Genomic DNA, 12,777 nt, shown 5'->3' with positions numbered 1-12,777 from the left:
GAAGGCCACAGGTAGATGGTGAAGGTCCTTCTATACAGCTCCAGCAGTGATGATGGATCTGCTGGACTTCAGGGCGCTGGATGCTTAGGTGTCCCGTCTTTTAGATGGTTTTAGGGCAACAGTGACAGCATGCAAATGCGCGAGCAGCCCTGGATAATCCACGCCGGCAGGATGATAAGATCCGGCGGAAGATGGAACCTATGAGAAGAGAAATAAATATAATGTAAGTGATGGGACTCCATATTACATGATAATGCTGTGCAGTCACTGTGGCCGGACGGCAGAGGAATATTATCATACAGAGGTCAGGGGTCATTGTCAGCAATCATACATGTGACAATCCCATCACTGACAGATGACATCTACTCCACATGAATTATTCTCACTGACATCACACAACATGGAGTTGATTCTCACACTTACCTCGTCTCTTTTTCCCATTTTTTCCATTTTCTGAGTTTTGTTGCTCCATACTCAGATTTATTGCCGATTTTCTTTCTTCATGAGATGGAAATTCTGATGAAAAATTAAAAAAAAAATCAGTAACAATATCTTCTTATAGGATCTGCTTTGTCATAATATGGATAACATAAGAGACCTATAGTATTGTATAAAACCATGTGGGAATATTTGAGCCTTGAAGTCAACATTCACATTGCTGGTGCTGTAGACATGTACATACCTGGCAATGGGGACGAGGGTGGCAAGATGGTAACAGCATCGTCTGTATTACATACAGGAACAGATACTTTCTGCCTGTTTGAAGAAGAAAAACATGTAAATCTCAAGTAAACTCCGTATAAAAGGGGTTGTCTCACTAGAAGAACACCGACTATAAGGCCTAGTAGGACATATGACTGTCATAGTGGGGAAGGTCTTCTGCTCAAGACTACCTTTTATAGAGAGCTGAGAGGAAAACAACTACCAAGAATGGCCGGCATTTCATACTACATCTCTCCTACAGTGAGGGCAGCACTAAAAGTGCATGACCGGCCACAATTATGGGCTGTTATCTCCAACAATTCCGAAAGCTGAAAGCACAATGACCCATAACCATGGGGCGGTGGATGCTACATTTGATATTATGGTATTTATGTCCTATATTTGGTGTTGTGCACATATATCAGCCTGGAGCTCCCAGTAATGACCCCATAATCTACTCACATTTCTGAGATGTTTGTGTTGGATTCTGGTGTACACTCTGGAGGGGCCTTGGGATCCTCGTTGTTCACCATCCCGTTAGTGGTGGTAGAGTGCTAAATGTGGATAACAATAAGTTATTAAATATACATACTTTTTAATTTTATAGATCCTTTTTTTGTACATATTTTGGATTTATCGATCACATACTTACTTTAGAAAGCCTCTCAGAAGATGATGATGCAAATATTCGGAAGATAAAGTTCTCATCGTCCTCACTTGTGCCCTCCTTATCCTCTGAGATCAGATGGTTGTTTTCATCAGAGTGATCTACAAGACATAGGTAAGGAAGGATTGTTAGAGGGTGTCAGTATAACACAGTCGCTATATCTCACTAGGTTAATAGATGATGCAACGTAATATACAGAATACATGAAAAAAAACTCCTGTACAAAATTAGGGAAATAGGGATACAGTACGAACCCATGGTCAACATAGCTGAGATCCATGAAACATGGATAACATAGTAGACCAGAAAAACCATGTGGAAATATTTGAGCCTTGAAGTCAACATTCACATTGTTGGTGCTGTAGACATGTACATACCTGGCAATGGGGACGAGGGTGGCAAGATGGTAACAGCATCGTCTGTATTACATACAGGAACAGATTCTTTCTGCCTGTTTGAAGAAGAAAAACATGTAAATCGTAAGTAAACACAGTATAAAATGGGTTGTCTCACTATAAGAACACTGACTATAAGGCCTAATAGGACATATGACTGTCATAGTGGGGAAGGTTTTCTGCTCCAAACTACCTTCCATGGATCAGAACACAACTACCAAGAATGTCTGGCAAGTAATACTACAGCTCTCCTACAGAGTAGGCAGTGCTAAAAATGCATGACATGCCACAATTATGGGCTGTTATCTTCTGCATTTTCTGAAGCCAAAAGTACAATGATCGTTAACCATGAAACGGTGAATGCTGCATTTGATATTCTGTTATTTATGTCCTATATTTGGTGTTGTGTACATAGATCAGCCTGGAACTCCCAGTAATGAAGTAATGACCCTTTCTAATCTACTCACATTTCTGAGATGTTTGTGTTGGTTTCTTGTGTATACTCTGGAGGGGCATTGGGATCCTCATTGTTCACCATCCTGGTAGCGATGGTACAGAGCTAAATACGGATAAAAATAAGATATAAAATATTTTTTTATGTACTTTTAGAGTTTTTTTTCTTTTTTTTTACATATTTTGGATTTATTAATCACATACTTACTTTACAAAGCTTTTCAGAAGATGACGTAAAATTTTGGAAGTCAAGGCTCTCATTATTCTCACTTGTGCCTTCCTCATCCTTTGAGACCAGATGTTTGTTTATATCAGAATGATCTACAAGAAATAGGTAATGAAGTATTATTAGAGGTTGTCAGTATAACACAGTCACTATTTATCACTAATATTAATGGGAACAGATGATCACATATTAGGGAAGATGAGACAAACAGTCGCTTAGTCTAGATGACGTCTCCTTCTACTTACTGATAAATAAGCTGGTGTCTGCGTCTGAAACAAGCTGAGGAACATACTCCAGCTCCTGGCTCAGAATGTTGTCAAAGTCCAAGTCACTCAGGAATGGATGAACCTTGATCTCAAATGCTCCTCCTAGAAAAAGAAAAACAAAAGTGATGCGGACATAGTCAGGGATGGCTCCATATCTGAACAGTTTATCGTAATCTGAACTAATGACAAAACTGAGCCGACATGAAGGAAATAAACTGGAAGTCTTAGTGTGGAGAACTAGAAATACAGTAGATGAGCTGATAGAGAAATGCTGATCTTCATGGACATGAGCGATATGTCCTTGGTCTAATAAGGGAATATTAATACTAGTATATCTGTTACCTGTCCCAAGTCTACGCACAGGATTTCTTCTGAGCAGCTCAGTGATGAGATTCTGAGCATCCAGGGGTGGAGCGCGATCACAATTCCAAATTAGTTCTCCTGTTACATAGAAAATTACAGAAAATAAAACCTCTTTACTGGACTGTAACTTAGAGCAAAGGAAATAACTAAACAAATGTAACCAATCAACGCAATGATCGGATTATTCTACTCACCAATGACAACCCTTTTATAAAGCTCAGTGAGGGAATCAGAATCAAATGGTACACATCCCAGCAGGAATTTATACAGGATGATCCCCAATGACCACCAGTCAACAGGTCTTCCATAGCCTTCTTTCAGGATGATCTCTGGGGCTATGTAACATGGGGTGCCACAGAACTGGAAACCAACAGAACATAGAGATGAGAATCGATGAAACAATTATTATGACAAGATATCATCGTTAAAACACAATGCAGAAGATAAAATATTAGTGGAAAAGTTCTCTAGAAAGGAAGAACGTAGAGAAGAGACAATAGTGTGATGAGATTTGCAAATAACAAGCTAAGTTCTTGTAGGTGATGCTGACCTCACGGTCCTGGAACTCTCTGGAGATGTCCACTGCTAATTCCTTGTAGGTGTTGGTTTTCGGTATCATTAGACCAAGTTTTGAAATCCCAAAATCGGTAACTTTAATATGTCCAGTAGATGTAATCAGGAGGCTGCAAAAGAGAAGATGGTTTTAGCCTCACAGACTGAATGATAATAAATGACAACTTTCCCCACTTTATTATACTTCGGGGGCACTTACTTTTCCGGCTTCAGGTCTCTGTGCACCACACCGTAACTATGCAGGTATTCCACGGCAAGTACCGCCTCTGCAAAGTACAAGCGGGCCATGGGGACAGAGAAAGGACCCCTGGTGCTTAGAAGGGTCCCACAGTCTCCACCTATAGAAGAAAGGAAATATGACCGGTGAGGGGTTTATACAGCAGATGACCATGATATACCACGAGCAGATAACCATGATGTATAATGAGCAGTGAGCGGAAACATCCTGGGGAGATCACACAGATAGTGGCGTACATAGAAATCACAAGACCCCATATCAAAAGTTGTAATTGCCCCCAACCCTAAAAAATAAAAAAGAAATATATTTATATCCCTGTTGAAGCAGCTTGGTGTTCTCACCAGCAATACAACTTTTATGGCCATTTTAGAGTATGATGCTCCCAAAAATGCCCACACCCACACTCAATGAGTATGGTATCCCCACAGTGAATCCTCCTAAGGAGGCCACCACTTAGAAGGAGGCCAGCCACAACCCCCTACTCGGTGTGATGGCACCCACAGCAACCCTCCCACTCAGGATAATGGTTCCCACAGTCCCTCACACAATATAATGGTCCGCATAACTCCCCACTCAGTATGATGTCCCCACACAGAATGGGGGCCTCCATATAGAGTGAGGACCCCCACAGCACCCCACTTAATATGATGACCTCCACTCATCATTCACAGTCCCCCCATATCTAGTCATACGGCCCCCTTTCAGTATTTTGGCCCCTACTAGCCACCTACTCAGTATTTTTGCCCCCACCAACCCCACCTCCTTGAAGAAGCAAATACCGCTGAAATTGTGATGACAGGTGGAGGGATGCTGCCCACTGCCGAGCGTCGACAGACCCCCTCCGACTGATGAGCCCCATAGCGCCCCTGCACCAAGATCAATGAATTTACGAGCATCTTGGTAATAGATAACCTATAGTAAATGCTCTGTGGGGATGTAACCAACAATGTCCTAATGATATGAGCAGTGATAAGATGAAAGCAGACATGGGCTGAATATAATACAATAGATGTGTCTTACCTCCTACATACTCCATGACCATACACAGGTGAGATCTAGTTGGAAAGGAGCAGAGCATGGAGACCACAAAGGGACAATCAGCAAATGTTAAGATGTCCCTCTCCAGAAAGGCCCATTCCAATCTCTGTGCAGTATTTAGGTTCCGCTTAGCCATTTTCTTCATAGCAAAGGTCTGGTGTGAGTCTTTATGATGCACTAAGTAGACGGCCCTGGGGAGAAGGAGAATCCATCGGTTATAATAAATCCTTATTAATAATCCATCTATAGAAATCATTATATGTTTAATACTGGTATCCAAGGGGTAACATTTCTCCTTGCGGAGAGTGACATGTTAAGCTTGTCAAGGTGAGGAGACTTTTAAGCCTCAATGATCCTCTGGGAAATATGCAAATTGTCTCTTCAGAGAGGAAGAGAACTAGAACACTAGTGCCCCTTATAGGAAGTAGTAATCCTAAAAGTCAATATCGACCCTTTAACGAGCCTTATCATATGACATGGAATAATAGCCATAACCAAAAACTCAATTTTCGGACACTATGTTTTGGGGTACAAGCACTCATCAGTGCAAAGTGTGAGATATGGTTTGGCTGGGTGAGAGGCATCTGACCGGGATCCAAGCGGTAACGTTTCTCCTTGCGGAAAAAGCCATGTTAAGCATGTCAAGGTGAGGAGACTTTTAAGCTGCAATGCTCTTCTGGGAAATATGCAAATTGTCTCTTTTCAGAGAGGAAGAGAACTAGCACCCTAGTGCCACCTATAGGAAGTAGCAATCCTATTTCCCAGAGGAGCATTGTGGCTTAAAAGTCTCCTCATGTCCGCAAGGAGAAACGTCAACCCCTTGGATACCGGTCAGACACCTCTCACCCAGTCAAACCATATCTCACACTTTGCACTGAAGAGGGGCAGTACCCCAGAACGCAGTTCCTGCAAATTGAGATTTTGGTTTTGGCTATTATCCTAAGTCATGTGACAAGGCTTGTTAAAGGGTCGATATTGACTTTTAGGATTGCTACTTCCTATAGGTGGAGTTCTAGTTTGCTTCCTCTCTGAAGAGACAATTTGCATATGTATAATACTAAAAGTCTGGCCGCCACTATAAATGCACATCTAGAAATACATAAAATAGCACTACATAGATCACCTATTGGAGGTCTCCACAATGCCACTTCTGCCGGAGCCATCACCCAGGTCACATTATAGATACGAGAATCTATCGAAATTCTCTTTGGGCAGATTCGCTATAACTGACCAAATACAATTTAGTGCAAATAAAATTGGTCCAAAATGAATGTGCTCCAGGGCTCTCTTCTGCTGCTGAGGCCAGTGATTGGGCCCACATGGTCATGGTGGAGGGTGTAGATGTCATTGACGTCAATATGGTGTCACCCTTCATGTGACCATGTGTAGCCAACTTCTCTGATCAGCTTCATAATGGAGCCCCCCCCATCAAAACAAAGATCAGAGTGGAGGGCAGAAAAGCTCAGGTGGAGGAGGCAGCATAAGAACAGATGAGGGTCTAGCACAGGCGAATGTAATAATATTATATTATTATATATTATATTATATGTAATTATATTATTTAAATCGCTTTCCTTACAGTTTGATTTGCTACAGATCACATAATTTCCCTATGATAACACTGAATGGCAGAGTGCAGGGGCAGAAGCATTGTCATAGGGAACCCTGAGAAATGTGGATTATGGCAACAGAAATCTCACCCAAAATTTCCACTGCTGATGAGTTTGGAAGTTTCATAGTCGCTCATATGCGGCTTTCTCGCCGGAACCAATGAATCGATCACGCTCTATAAAAGAATAAGAAATAATACTGATTTATTGAAGATGCAGGAAAAAAGTTACAGATGCAAAAACTTCTCCCCCCATATTATGTCCCAGATGATTTACACTGATATAATGTTGGGAGGATACAAACCGGACGCTGGGCAGACCTGGCGCTAGCACCCAGCACACCCAGGCAAGTGCCGGGGCCCTGAGTAGGCGAGGGGCCCACTTGCTGTCGGGCACCCTGGCGCGGTATGGGACCGGTGAGCAGAGGAGAGTGGTGCCAGCGCCAGCTAGTGGGCCTTGCTCCCCCCCCCAATGCTTGCTCAGGACCACGGCCGGCACAATACTTACCTCTCCACAGCTGGTGAGCAGTGAGGTGAGCATTTGATTTTTTTTTTTTATGTATGGAGGTATGGGGCATTATATGGGGGGAGAAGTGACATCCTGCATGGGGCATTGTATGGGGGGGAGGTAGGGACATCCTGCGTGGGGTATTATATGGGGGGGGAGAAGTGACATCCTGCATGGGGCATTATATGGGGGGAGTGACATCCTGCATGGGGCATTATATGGGGTGAGAGGTGACATCCTACATGAGGCATTATATGGGGGGGACATCCTGCATGGGGCATTATATAGGGGGGTGACATCCTGCATGGGGTATTATATGAGGGGGAGAAGTGACATCCTGCATGGGTCATTATATGGGGGGGGGGAAGTGACATCCAGCATAGGGCTTTATATGGGGTGAGAGGTGACATTCTGCATGGGGCATTATATGGGGGGTGACATCCTGCATGGGGCATTATATGGGGGGAGTGACATTCTGCATGGGGTATTATATGGGGGGAGAAGTGACATCCTGCATGGGGCATTATATGGGGTGAGAGGTGACATCCTGCATGGGGCAATATATGGGGTGAGAGGTGACATCCTACATGGGGCAGTATGTGTTGGGGGGACATCCTGCATGGGGCATTATATGGGGGGGTGATATTCTTCATGGGCATTATATGGGGGGTGACATCCTGTATGGGCCATTATGTGGGGTGGGACATCCTGCATGGACCATTATGTGGGGGGGACATCCTGCATGGGGAATTATATGGGGGGTGACATCCTGCATGGGGCATTATGTGGGGGGGATATACTGCATGGGGCATTATGTGTGGGGGACATCCTGCATGGGGCATTATGTGGGGTGGGACATCCTGCATGGGGCATTATGTGGAGGGGACATCCTGCATGGGGAATTATATGGGGGGTGACATCCTGCATGGGCCATTATGTGGGGGGGCACAGCCTACATGGGGCATTATGTGGTGGGCACAGCCTGCATGGGACATTATGTGGGAGGGACATTCTGCATGGGGAATTATATGGGGGGTGACATCCTGCATGGGCCATTATGTGGGAGGGGGACATCCTGCATGGGGCATTATGTGGGGGGGGGGCACAGCCTGCATGGGGCATTATGTGGGGGGTCAAAGCCTGCATGGGGCATTATGTGGGGGTCACAGCCTGCATGGAGCATTATGTGGGGGGTCAAAGCCTGCATGGGGCATTATGTGGGGGGCCAGCCTGCATGGGGCATTATGTGTGGGGTCACAGCCTGCATGGGGCATTATATGGGGGCACAGCCTGCGTGGAGCATTTTATGGGGTCCATTATTCTATATGGAGCAATATATGGAGCTCATAATACGGTATAGAGGACTATGTGGTGCCATTATACTGTGTGGAGAACATTACTGTCCGGTCTGCACTGTGAGCTGTGAGGATTCGCCGCTTTCTGAGTTATTGTGGAATTTACAATAGATATCGCTCATGTAATGTAAGAAGTGAAATCTTCGGCCTTGTACTATATATATATATATATATATATATATATATATATATTTATCTGCGGTATCTGTGCATCATGAATCGTGGTATGTGTTAAAGGGGCCACTGAGACTCTTTCGCCCAGGGCCCACGAAATCCTGGAGCCGCCCTGCAACGGTCATCATACATTACTATAACATTCTGGATAATGTGGGAGATCACACAGAGGAGGACTTACAGGTAATCTGTCACCAGGTGTTTGCTATGTATTCTGAAAGCACCATGATGTAGGGGCAGAGACCCTGATTCCAGTGATGTGTTACTTACTAGGCTGTGTGTGGCTGTTTCAATAAAATCAGTAGATTATCACTAGAAGACTATCTGTCTAGCCAGGTAGTCCTATTGCTCTGTACCCCTGCCTCCACCACTGATTAGCAGCTTTCTGCCTATGCACAGTGTACACAGAAAGCTGCCAATCAATGGTGTGGGCGGGGTTATACAAGACTCAGCATTCAGAGCTCTGCAGCAGAAAAAAATAGTGATTTTATCACAACTACTCCACCGAGTAAAGTAATCAACACATGGAATCAGGGTCTCTGTCCCTGCATCATGCTTCTCTCAGACCAAATAGCATAAACCTGGTGACAGATTCCCTGTAATTCAAATGTAATTAACACCATAGGGTCATCTACACTTAGAATAGAGACGTCCCATGGTTGTATGGGGGATAATACTGGATGAGTCATTCACACCCCATGATCTGATGATACACACGCATCCCCCTCTATGATACTTACGGATTCTTGGATCTCCGGGATCTCACTAATTCCATTGTTAGGATTCGACAGCTCAGTTGTTTCTAAAATAATGATGAAGAAATGAAATGTATTAGAGGATATTATTCCTACATAGATAATACAGCAATATAACGGAGAAATGACAATATGTCTGTAAATGGGATTAATACTCGTTATATGGGGATTCTAAATATGAGAATATACGGGGAATCCATAGATAAATGTAATGTAAATGATGGAGGAACCCCTTCATAAATAACAAAAGACTGACCATCACTTCCGAAAAGAAAATGGGTGTGAACAGGTGCATACTAAGAGTAGCCATCCAAATATATAACTAACAAAGTTGCACTCTGTAACGCTATAGCATGTAAACATGAAATAAATTAAATTTGAATTGCATTACTGCTGTAGAAAATAGGATAAAAGGAAGATACTTAGCACATAATTTGGCCAATTCATGCATGGCCAGCAGCCACGGCAAGGCGACCTTCTTTTTCTGGGTGCATGCCAAGTAGCCACGGCAAGGTGACCCTTTTTTTTGCTGGGTGCATGCCCAGCAGTCACGGCAAGACGACCTTCTTTTGCTGGGTGCATGCCTAGCAGTCACGGCAAGGCGACCTTTTTTGCTGGGAACCTATCTCCACACATCAGCCCGGGGTGGTTTTAATTACAACAGGATCCTACCTACCCATATAAATGTAGGCTTCAGCCTAGGAGAGGATTCACATTAGGAGAGGATTCCAACAAAAAGATCGCCTTGTCATTGGCTGCTGGGCATTCATGAATTGGCCAAATTATGTGCTCAGTATCTTAGTTTTTTCCCATTTTCTAGAGCAGTAATGCAATTTAAATTTAATTTATTTCATGTTACTTGCTATAGCACTGCAGAATGGACCCTCCATCACATGAATGAGGAAGCCCCCACCCACGCTGCACATACGAGTGATGGTAAGAGAGCTGAAACATAGGAGAGATTTGCAAATTAGCCTGGAAGTGCACTGGGGGCGTGTCACTGCACTTGGATTTCTTCTTTCACGCCCCCAGCGCACTTCCATTCTGATTTGTATATGGTGTCTACTTTACATTTCTCCTGACTGGCACATTGGATTTCTACAAACAATTATTATTAGGGGACAATGGCCTATACCGTCACACCACTACTTCTATATGTAACAATGTGCTGCCAGGTTCCCATTACACAGAGTAGAGAGTAAATCTAACATTATCCTCCGTCCTCTGTAATATCTGGACATTCCTTGTAGAAGGTCGGGTGATCGCTCACCTGTAATCAGATCGCTGTTCAGCTCCGGCTGACTCCTATTAGGGTCAGGGATTTTCGGGCTCACATTTTGCCCATATTTGGCGTCGCCTCCTGTTGTTTCCTGATAGATATAATATATATAATTAATATGTGGAAGATTTTACTAAATCACCAAATACATAAATCATGAAGGACTAAACCAACATTTACAGATGCACCAATTGTAACGATACAAATCCCGCGCCATCTTCAGACCTTTTCTCAGAAAGTCTCCTCAGATACGGTGGATTAAGATACGTCTATTAATATTGATCCTTACCGGGCGTTCCAATGAGCGTTCTAGTATAGACAGGACTTTTTCGGCCAGTTCTTTAAAGACAGCCAAATCTTCAGTCTGAGATCTTTCTTCAGCCTATAAAGAAGGAAAAATGGAAAAGAGAATTTTCAGATGAAAGCGGTCAGAATGGAGGCGGAAATTGTATGTGACATCAGTTCTCTGTCTGCAGATACAATGACTACATACTGTATTTGGGGACTCGTTGTGTTTTACCGTATTTTATGGACTATAAGATCCTTTTTTTCCAAAATTTTTGACCTCCCTTCTAACACTCTCGCACCCCTCCAATCTATCCTAAACTCTGCTGTCTGACTAATCCACCTGTCCCCCCGCTATTCCCTGGCTTTTCCCCTCGCTCCGCCAATCCCTTCACTGGCTCCACATTACCCAGAGACTCCAGTTCAAGACCCTAACCTTGGCATGCAAAGCCACCCACAACCTGTCTCCTCCATATATCTGTGACCTAGTCTCCCGGTACTTACCTGCACGCAACCTCCGATCCTCACAAGATCTTCTTCTCTACTCCCCTCTTATCTCCTCTTCCCACAATCGCATACAAGATTTCTCCCGTGCATCCCCCCTACTCTGGAGCTCTCCACCCCAGCATATCAGACAGATTATTAATAATAATAATTGTCTGAATGTAGCTTACCAGGGGGGTGGCTGTGGTGGAGTGAGGTCACAGGAGGTGGGGTCACTGCTGCAGGAAGCCGGCAGTAGAAATGGGGCGCTCCTGCGGGCCAGCGGGGTGTCCAGGACGTGCGAGGCTGCGGGCCCTGGGCTTCAAGGAAATGTTAGCGGTGATTTAGGAGGGGAGTCCCCGCTCTGCCCATTGATTTTCTGGCGGTGGGCTTCAGGCAAATGGCCGCTGGAGGCAGTGCATGTGCAGATTTAGATCTCGGCTCAATGACGAGCTGAGATCTCAATTTGTGTATTGGCCATCTCCAGCAGCCTACTTCTTGAAGCCCACTGCAGAGAAATCAATAAGCAGAGCAGGGCCTCCCCTCCTGAATTACCGCTAACATTTCCTTGAAGCCCAGGGCCCGCAGCCTCGCACCTTCTGGACACCCCGCTCCTCCCAGCTTGGGGCCCACAGCAGCGCCCCACTCCTACTGCCGACTTCCTGCAGCAGCGACTCTGCCTCCTGTGACCTCGCTCCACTGCCACCACCCCCCTCAGTAAGAAACCGAAAATTCGGACTATAAGACAGGACTATAAGACAGACCCCCATTTTATTATAATAAATGTTTTTCCTATTTACCTCCCAAAAATTTTTGGTACGTCTTATGGTCTGCAAAATACGATATATTAGAAGAAAAAGCTTCTATCCCTCCATTATTATCTATTAATATTGAGATGTTCTGTGCAGAGTGTCCGCCACTTACCTGGTGTAGTAATGTCCTGATGTTCTGAAGTAAATCCGTCAGATAGTCTGACGTTAGACGACGTTGTCGGTGTTTGGTCACGCAATCCTTTACTAGCTCCATCACCAGCCGGTGAGTGAAGCTGAGGACGCCATCGGGTGGTAGAAGCACACTGTTAGGACGATTGATCATAAGGATCATCAATAGTGCTTTTACCTGAGAAATGTCCAAAACAATTCCAGCCATAGTGAAAAACTGCAAGTGCTATCAGTCACTATAGAGCCAAGAAAGGCACGGGTGAGCCTATGTGCATTGTATATATAGCGACTGTGAGCAGTGATGTCACCATCACCTGTGATGTCATCACGGAATCTTGTGATAGAATCTTCACGGAGCAGCTCTGCGCAAATAGAATGCGGCCTGGTAATATATAAAGTGAAAACACCATACAATTAACTACCCATGTTATCATGGCCGTTCTATTTTATATCCAATTAGAACACAA

This window comes from Phyllobates terribilis, unplaced genomic scaffold, assembly GCF_046119375.1.
Source record: "Phyllobates terribilis strain yellow unplaced genomic scaffold, ASM4611937v1 Scaffold_245__1_contigs__length_2953440, whole genome shotgun sequence".
NCBI classification, from domain to species: domain Eukaryota; kingdom Metazoa; phylum Chordata; class Amphibia; order Anura; family Dendrobatidae; genus Phyllobates; species Phyllobates terribilis.
Note: the sequence above shows the minus strand (reverse complement) of the source record.